Genomic DNA, 9971 nt, shown 5'->3' with positions numbered 1-9971 from the left:
ACACAAGATGCCGGCCGGCTTCTTACCGGTCCCGCTGGCACCCGACGAAGGACACCCGACGCTGGAGAGGGAGATCGGCGGACGACGATCGACGGAGGACGACGCTGGAACACGAACACGACGCTGGATGAGCACAGCGGGATCAGGTAAGTAAGGATGGGAAAAAACTCGGGGTTAACCATCCTAGCCATTTTTTTTTTGCCCGTACGAAGGTCGGGCTTAACGGCTAGGAGGTTAATAAACAGGATTTATATTGCACCAACATATTACGCAGCGCTGTACAATAAAAGGGGTAAATAACTTTTATGAATACGGGAAGCTGTGGTAATGCACAATATTGAGCCTCCATGACTGAAAGGGCCAAATCCTATAAATAAAAATGTAACCCAAGTACAATAAGTCTTCTAGTGCACATTGGGCCTGATTCAATAATGCTCTCCAAGACTGGAGAAAAAAGCTATCATGGGAGAACCTGGGTGACCAAGCAAACTTTAAATGGGTTTCTTAAATATCATTTGCTATTAGCTAGTTAATGTACAGCGATGCGTAATATGTTGGCGCTAAATAAATCATGTTTAATATTATTTATAATAATAATAATAATAATAATAGTAAAAGTTTTCAATACTGGACCAAATCTATTTCAGGATTTGTGGGATCACCCAGGTTTTCCTATGATAGTCTATCTTCTCCAGCCTTGGAGAGCTTTAACAAATCAGGCCCATTGTGAGAAATGCCGTGTGCAGTGAAATCAAGGTATCAGAATAAGCATTACAATGCAGGAAAGGAGTCTGTGTACGACTGAAAGGAAGTCTGGAGTTCAGCTTTAAACACAGACATGTATACAGACCTACAGCATGGCAGTCTACAGTCACTGGAAAATATGCTTACGCATTTCTGGTAAATATTTCCAAATGTTTAAAGATATTCAGGAAAGCATATAATTTAGTGAATGTTCGTTTTACGAGGAATTATGTTACTGACAAACACCCAGTCGGTTTCAATAACCAATGGCAGACTGATGAACATTTTAGACTTTGGGAAAACATCATTTTATTAAAATCTGGCTATATTATTATTATTATTATTATTACTATTATTAATAAACAGGGTTTATATAGAGCCAACATATTACGCAGCGCTGAACATTAAATAGGGGGTGCAAATGACAAACAAATACAGACAGTGACAGTGGAGGATAAGATATGAAGTCCAATTAGACATAGAAGGGGATTGTATCTATCAGGTTGGGTATAAAAGGTGATCGTTATTATTATATACATGTGGATACTGGCAATCAATGCATTGTACCCATTACAGTATATCTGATGTGGTACAAATGGAAATAAACACCTTTACAGAGTGAGTGAGAAGACTTTTCATACTGGAATTCTGCACGACTTCTTTGCTTCACCACGTTTCACCTATACATTTCCAATTTCTAATGATTATCAATGAGCTCATCCTTAGAGCTGAAGCCCTGGCAAATGGAATAGACACAGTTTAATGCATTTCTGTATTCATTAATACATTTTTTTAACTTCTGCATGAAGTGCTCAGGCAGGGTGTGGGAGAAACAGCATAAGCTGGTTAGTTGTGCTACAGATGAAGAAGAATGAAGCATCCTGAGGGGAGAGGGACTGGGTGGACAGAAATACATTTGCTTTGGCACATAAAATGTCATAAGGTGCGTACACACTTCCAATTTTTATCGTTCCAATCGAACGACGAACGATCGATTGGGCAAAAAATCGTTCGTAAAAAAGTAACCAACGACGCCGACGAACGAGGAAACTCGTTGGAAACGAACGACCGGACCGGCGGATCGGATTGGACGACGATCGTTGAACATCGTTCGTGTGTACGGTCGTTCGTTGATCGTCCATGTTCAGAGCATGCGTGATGAACGAACGTTCGTTCACTTTCCTGTCGTACACATAGTTCCTCTATCGCTCAAACGATCGTATCTATTGTGTGTACAATATCTACGAACGATCGTGTCGTTATCTCTATGTGCAGGATCGGTGCTATACGATCGTTCGTATATATCGTGCAGGATCGTTCGTCGTTCGTTTTCCAACGATAATAATTGGAAGTGTGTACGTAGCTTTACTTATAAGCTTTTTACCTGTATATTTAGATGTTTGCCTAGAGTTCAGATTTAATCTGCCCAACCATGTCACTTTTCCACATCTACCTAATATAGAAATAGGTTGTGTGAAAACAGATCCGTCTCCCTTGCACAATATACATTCACCAGCCACTTTATTAGGTTCACCTGTTTAACTGCTTGTTTACTCACAAATCCAATCAGACAATCACATGGCAGAAATACAATGCATTCAGGCAGGTAGGTATGTCAACACCTGGTGAAGTTTACATGAAGAAACAGAATTGGGTAGAAAGGTGATTTATGTGACTGAGCGTGGCACTGTTGTTGGTGCCAGGCAGGCTGATCTGAGCATTTTAGAAACTGCTGATCTGATTTTAACTCACAACCATCTCTGGAGAATACAGACTGATTTGAGCTGATAGAAAGGCAACAGTAACTCAAAAAATTGCTAATTCTAGCCGAAGTATGCAGAGAAGCATAACACGTCAAATGAGGCAGATGGGCTACAGCAGCATGAGCCCACACTGGGTAATGTTCTTCCTTTCAGATAAAAATCAGGCAGCTGAGGATACAAATTGCAGGGGCTTACCAAAATTGCACAGAGGAGTTTTGAAATACCATGTCTGCTCTGATGAATCTGCTGCAACATTTGGATAGTAGGGTGAGAATTTGGCATCAACAACATGAAAGAATGGATCCATCAACAGGTCAAGCTTGTGTGATGGAGAAGGGTAAACTTGCTTGGCACACTTTTGACCTTTTGGTAGCTTGATGACTGCAGTGCACCCATCTTCAGACGGCTACTTTCAGCTGGATATTGTGCCAAATCAAATCATCCCAAAATGGTTTGTTGAACATTAAAATAAGTTCAAAGTACTCCAACTGACTTCACAGCAGCAGATTAATATCTAATAGAGCACCGATGTGGTGGAATAAGAGATTTATGAGCATGGATATGCTGCAGCTGTGTGATGCTAAGTTTTCAGTAAGGACCAACATCCAAGGAACATTTTCAGCACCTTGTTTTGATTATGCCATAGAGAACTAGAAAGCAAACATGGGTCCAACCAGGTATTAGCAAGGTGTTCCTAACAAAGTGGCTGATTAGTAAATCGTACGGTGTGTCTTAGACATGTGGTTTGCATGGTGCTTGTTTTAGGAGCGAGCAAAGTTGAATACCTTATGATGCCTCCCAACGTTCAACGTAAAAAAAAATGTGCAAGGTAGAATAAACCAACATTTTCCTTTCATATGATATTCAAACAGGTCGTGTTGTTACAACACAGGGTCTAAGTGTTATAAATAAGGACTAATAATACATATATAATATATATAGGACAGAATGAAGAAGGTAGCACTGCTGGTTCAGAGCCTGAATACAGTTCATAGGCTTGTGTGAAGAGGTCCATTTAAGCTGCTTTATAAATAGAAGGGCTACACACCTTTCACAAGCAATTCTATTTTATTTTTAGAGAAATATCAGTTTGGTGAGAAATTTGTATTAGTCAGTTCAATGGAGTTTCTCTGAACAAGGGAATCTTTTCAGAAAAAACTAGCACAAAAGTAAATATAAACATCAGTGGATTTTTTTCTTATTTTATTTGCACATTTAAGCACTGTCAATATATTGTTTACTGAAACTACATCTTATTTTTGCCCAGTCATAATATAATTTGAAGCCAAGTTGTAGATATTGGATCAATCCAATAGGTAAGCTTGTAAATAAGGGTTAGAGTGAATTAAGTAAATGTAACTGATCATTAAAAAAAATCCCCTCAGCAAAAATAATATTATTAAAAAAAAACTATTTAAATTATTTAGTGGAAGTTATATGGCATGTACACAGTCTATAGTTATTTATATCATCTAAAACACCGGGTAATTAGTTTATTATAGTACAGAATGCTCCTTGATGAAAGAAATCAGTAATGTGTAATGAAGTGATCATATCAGGGTACTGAGGATTTAGTTCAATAACTTGTGGTTATTCACTTTGGTCAGTGTAATGCTAAACACACATCTGGCCTCTTGGCCTTTTAAAGGTCATGTCAGTTCTAAAACCTGTAAAACCTGTTTTTACAAAGAGACAACATCCATCTGGCTTTACCATCTTAAAGATATCTCCTGAGCTTTATATAGCTGGAAGAGAAGACCTATAGATTCATGACATTTTCCCAAATCTATTAGAGCTGGGTTTCTCGACAAGGGACCCTCCAGAGTTTGCTAGGTGTTCCTTGATCAGTTTGTGACTCTTAAGTCAGTTATCACTGACACCAAAGATCTTTTCAGCTATCTGCAAAGCTAACTGCCTTACCACTGACCAGCAATGTAAGAAGCAATGTTCTCCATGACCACTAAGCCAATGCACTGTAAGCTGTGGATATAATAATTATTGCAGAAGATATTTAAAGGGGGTTCCCCCGTTTTGAAAGTTTGAGAAACACTGTATTAGAGCTGACATCTTACATAACAATAAGTGACATCTACTCCACATACCAATTTAATTCCGTCCTAAGTTCCTGACCCATATATATTATTTCTCCATATTGTATGTAGAATGCATGTATTCACTGGAGAAGCACAGTTAGGATGGCAGATCCTACATTAATTTAGCAAAGCCCTGCCAATATGATTAAAAAAAAGAAAAAAAAAGAAAATTCAAATTCTTCTAAGGCTACGTATGCACCTAAGAGTTCATGATCCTTTCCAACGACAAAAGACTGAAAGATACATGAACTGATTGCTGTACATACAGCACTGTTCTGCTCTATGGGGAGGGGGGGGAGAACAAGCGAGCAGCACCCCGCTGTGCTCTCTCCCTCTTACTTGTATTGCAGTCATTCATGGATCCGCCAGGACAGATCCATGAACGACATCGGACAGCCGCCATGCACATATAAGATTCTTGTCCAATACCAGCCTTAATATGTAGATGTTGCTCCTTACACTATACAGTGCAGACTGCAGACAGGCAATGTTTGCACTGTTACAAGTAAATGGGGACCTGTGACAGGATGGTACCACATGCAGTATTGGTACAGAACATAAAGGAATAAAGGACTTTTCAGGCACCTTTCCTCAATGAGTTTCAACCAATACGTTTTTTAAAAAACATTATTTATTTATACAATAAAAGATACACATAGTGGCACTATAGAAGTGCAATGTTTTCACTGACATGAGCCAGTGAAAAAAGCAAAGAGAAGAGCTTAGATTTACAAAGCTGTTTGTTGTCCCTAAACAAATTTACCCAAATTATTAGATTTTATTTTTTGTATTGCCAGTACTATTGCAAAACCCAATCCACAAGACAGGACACAAGTGGTTTGAGTCCCTAATCCCCTTTTCAGTCCTTGATGAGACTCTTATATTATATAGCTCATGTAAGAAACCACATTGTCACATCTTCAGTAGTTTTAATACCAGGAATGTTGCATGGTTCAATGAAAGAAAAAATATTACTTGTTATGTTTAACAAATGGCTTTTACAGTGAACTTTTATTTACTATTAATTCAGCTTCCCTGAGCCAGTACTGGATGCACAGCTCCCCAGCAAGATGGAGGGTGAGATATAGATCAAATTCTTGTTTGACCCCTTAAGGCATGCGTATGTTTTGTTATGTCATCTTAATAAAAAGACTCAAAAGGAAACTCCATCTACTATTAATTTAGATTGCTGCTAATTGCGGCTCATTAGCTTGTGGGTGGCAAAAAGAAATTCCATACTGAACGTGAGAGGATATTAATTAAAAATAATCTGTGGGTAACAGCATTTTAATGATGTGCGTGAAGATTGATAATTGTAAACATTTCATGAACTGGAAGAAAATATACAATACAAATTGACTATTATATAAAAGCAGAAGCAGTTATGAACAGATTGCATTTTTTAGGTTGTAAAATCTTACTGCATGTAATGTGCAGAAATCACTATGACAAATACTTAGAGGGAGATTCATCTAATCATGTCTGCGAATGAGCAGACAGACAGCTTTGACAGAAACATTAGGGATTTCTAATGCAAAAAAAGAAGTGTGCCAGAGTGATTGCTTAAGTTGACTTATTTTGGATCTTCATAGACAGTGTTCTGGAAAATTAAACTCTAATCATTATGGGCAACTTGTATCCCCTTTTCTCTTTGCTTTCTTTGAGCGTTTATAAATAAGATCATGTGGGACCATAATTTTCTTAATATCGCTCCATTTAGTTTCTTATCAATTGGGAGTTTATAGACATGGAAAAACCAAAGATAAAATGAAAGAAATTATCTAGAGTACCTATACTCCATTTTGCATTTGTTGTGAGTGATGCTGTGAATATCATATACAATTCATATGTTTTAAGATATTATAGACCGGTGTTCTCAATCAGAGTTCCTCCTGAGGTTGCCTTCTTAGGTCAGGTAATTTATCACATAAATATCTTTTTGGTTGTAGATATAATAATTATAGGAGGGGTTCCCAGAGGACCTGTAAGTTATTTTAAGGGTTCCTTTATGTTATAAAGGTTGAGAAAGGCTGCTATAGATATTGATATTTCTCATAATCATACAGTATACCCTCAGCCTTAAACAAACATTAACATGCTTAAATCATGCCAGGACATTCATGTAACACGCATAGGAGGGTTGTGCTTTGTGCTTGATACCTTTGCTATGCTCATTATGTTTACATAACTTTGTGCTCACAGTCTGGATATAATATAGCACAACAAAATCAGCCATAAAAAGCTTTAACACACAACGCCGTTGGTGACCTTGTAAGGAATAACTATTAAAATTAAAACTGAAGCTCCTGTACATCTACCAGGATTCCTTTCTTAAACAACAAGGTATAAACTATGCTTGGTTTCTGATGACACCACCTTCAGTCCAGCTTAATATAAACATGCAGCTGTTTTCCTAATAAATATTGTTTTCTAATTTATATTTTCATTGAAAGTATTTAAAGTTCAGCCTTTTTTTTTGGGACTACACAGAATAAAAGTTAGAGCTTCAGCGTCAGAACACAAAGTCAACATTTTTTTTTAATAAGGATAAGTTTTTAGTAGATAGAGTAGGGATTATTTTTTTTACAATGGACCTGATTTATCAGCTTTCCAAGACTGGGGAAGACAGACTATCATGGGGGATACTGGGTGATCCAGCAAACCTAAAATGAAATTCCTAAAAAATAATTTGCTATTTTTAGATAAATATTTTCAATCCTGGACCAGATCCATTCCAGGTTTGTTGGAATACCCACGTTCACCCATAATAGTCTAACTTCTCCAGTCTTGGAGAGCTTTAACCCCCTAGCGGTATTTCCGAGTGTGACTCACCATGGATTTACCATGCAAAAAGCGGTAACCACACTGGGGCTGGCTAAAAACATTAAAAAAAAACACTTATCTTGTTCTGTTGGCGTCCCCCGGCGTCCTGCTGGTCCCTGCAGGTCCCCGGGACACGTCTTCTTCCTTCGATTTTTAGCCGGCGACTGCAGATACGATTTCTGGGGTTTCCCAGGGACGTCGGCGAAAGCAGGAAATTCAAATAATTTTGTATTGGATTCAATACAAAATAACTGTATTATCCAATACAAAGATATCTTTCTATAATATGCTACTGTACAGTTTTATTACATGTTTCATTATTTTTTTTGTAACAGATTTTTGTGTTTTTAAAGTTTATTATTACATTTATTAAGTATTGGACATATTTCGGTGAGTTATGCCTAATTATTATAGGCCTACAATGTAAAATAAACTTCCATGCAAAAAAAGTAACGCTCTTTGCGTTGAAATACGGACAGAATTAGAAAGCTAGGGGGGGTTAATAAATCAGCCAATGCTTGATTGCTATTTTTGTCTTCTTGCCCTGGTAATATTCTACACTACCATTCCTTGATCTGGTGTCTGAAGGACAGGAAATAAAGGGGCGCAGGATGATGGCCCACAGGTTAGCACTCTGCATGAAGTTTGCATGTTCTCCAAGTACATATTCCTCTGGATATACCAGTTTCCTCCCACAATGCAAATACATTATGTTAGGTTATTGGGCTTCCCCCAAAAAAAACAATCTTAGACTGTATTATTGATATATAACTATGTTAGGGGTATTATATTGTGACCCCCTTTGTTGGACAGCTAGTGACATGACTATTGACTTTGTAAAGGGCTGAGTAATATGCAATATAAAATACTAGTTAAAAAGTAAAATCTCCTTAATGTAGGTTACGGGTCATAATAAAAAGAAATTGAAATTCTTCCTACCCCAGGTGAAACTAAAACAAAATCTTGAAACCACAGTTTTACAGCTGTCATACCCACTAGTTTGCTGTTGGCATGAATGGAGCATGCAGGTTGTAAATTAACAGGTTTTATACTCCATCATGTTTCCTCCAAGTCAGTGGCTTACCACGTACAAAAGCCAGGCTCAGCATCACCTCTGCGGAACATACATCTTTAAAGAAACATGCCAGGCCTCCTATCACTCCCAACACCACCCCAGCATACATCTGCTGCAGAAATCAGCTTTACATAAAGTACAATAAAAAATGATGAGCAAAAAGTTCAGTCCCAAAAATAGGAAAAAGTGGTGTAATATTTCCAACAGATATCACAATGTTTTCCAACTCAGGAGCCACTTAGTTTAGGAGCTTAATTACCATATCCATTTAACCTGTAGCCTCAGGGAAAGGATCCTTACTATTAGCATTACAATTAGTAAAATATCTATGCTGTGTAAAATAATTTGGAATGGTACTAAATCCAAACTTGCAGACAAGGAATTACATTTCTGTGCTGAAAGGATAAAACAGCAGAACAGCTTACACTTCATTCAGTTTCTCAGCTATTTACAAGGCACACAAAGGAGAAGACTAAAGTTGCTAAAAAGCAATTACAATATTACAGATTTGCTGTAGATAGCTATAAAGAACAAGTTTGGAAGGGAGAAAGATTTGCATGATAATATAGGATGATACTTAGGATTCCCTAGTGTTTATGATATTGTTCTTTCAACCTTATAGAAGTTTTGACATTGTACAGTTAGTAAAGTTAAGCAGATGCTATGAAAAGAACATGCTTAACAATAGTAAGCAGAATCCTAGTTTATGTAATCAATGTCTAGGGCTAGGTACTCACATGCAATAATTATTGTTTGAAAATGAACGATCTGCGATTATTCCCGATTATTTTGAATGATCGTATTGTGCACAAATCTGTACATGTTGTAAGGACACGATCCTTCAAATATAATCCAATAATGTACACACGCTAGATACGATCGTTCAAACGATGCAGGACGTGACATGTACAGGAGAAAGTGTATCACAGAACAATCCACGATCACTGAGCGACCGTACACACAATAGATTACGAACAATCATCACCCAATCAGATCGTCCGGGACGGTCGTTCGTTTCCAACGAGATTCCTCATTCGTCGGCGTCGTTGACTAGTAGTTGTGCATTTTTTTGTTAAAAAGTATCGAATGATCTTTCGTGGATCGTTCGTTTCCAACGACAATTATTGCAGGTGTGTATGCAGCCTTACAGCTGCCACTGGCAGATTGCTAATAAAACAACTGCAAAAAAAAAGCAGTGGTGACAAAGTCTGAATCATGTTGTAGATTCATGTCATATATCTTTGTATAGGCTGCAGCAAAAGAAATCTAAAACATATTGTTGGTATTTTTTTGTAACAACATTTGGAAACAGTTGCTCACTTCCCTTTTGTTGAGCAATAGTGACCTAAAATATGTCATAAAAAATATATATAATTCTATACAGCAAGCAAAGTTCTTTAAAAAAAGACAGGTGATGTTAATAACAACCTCGTTTTTTCCTCCTCTGGATGCCTTTGCTGCAATCTGGACCTT

The sequence above is a fragment of the Pyxicephalus adspersus genome, chromosome 6 (assembly GCF_032062135.1).
Source record: "Pyxicephalus adspersus chromosome 6, UCB_Pads_2.0, whole genome shotgun sequence".
Taxonomy (NCBI): domain Eukaryota; kingdom Metazoa; phylum Chordata; class Amphibia; order Anura; family Pyxicephalidae; genus Pyxicephalus; species Pyxicephalus adspersus.
The sequence above is the reverse complement of the archived record's forward strand: the minus strand, read 5'-3'. Positions refer to the sequence as shown.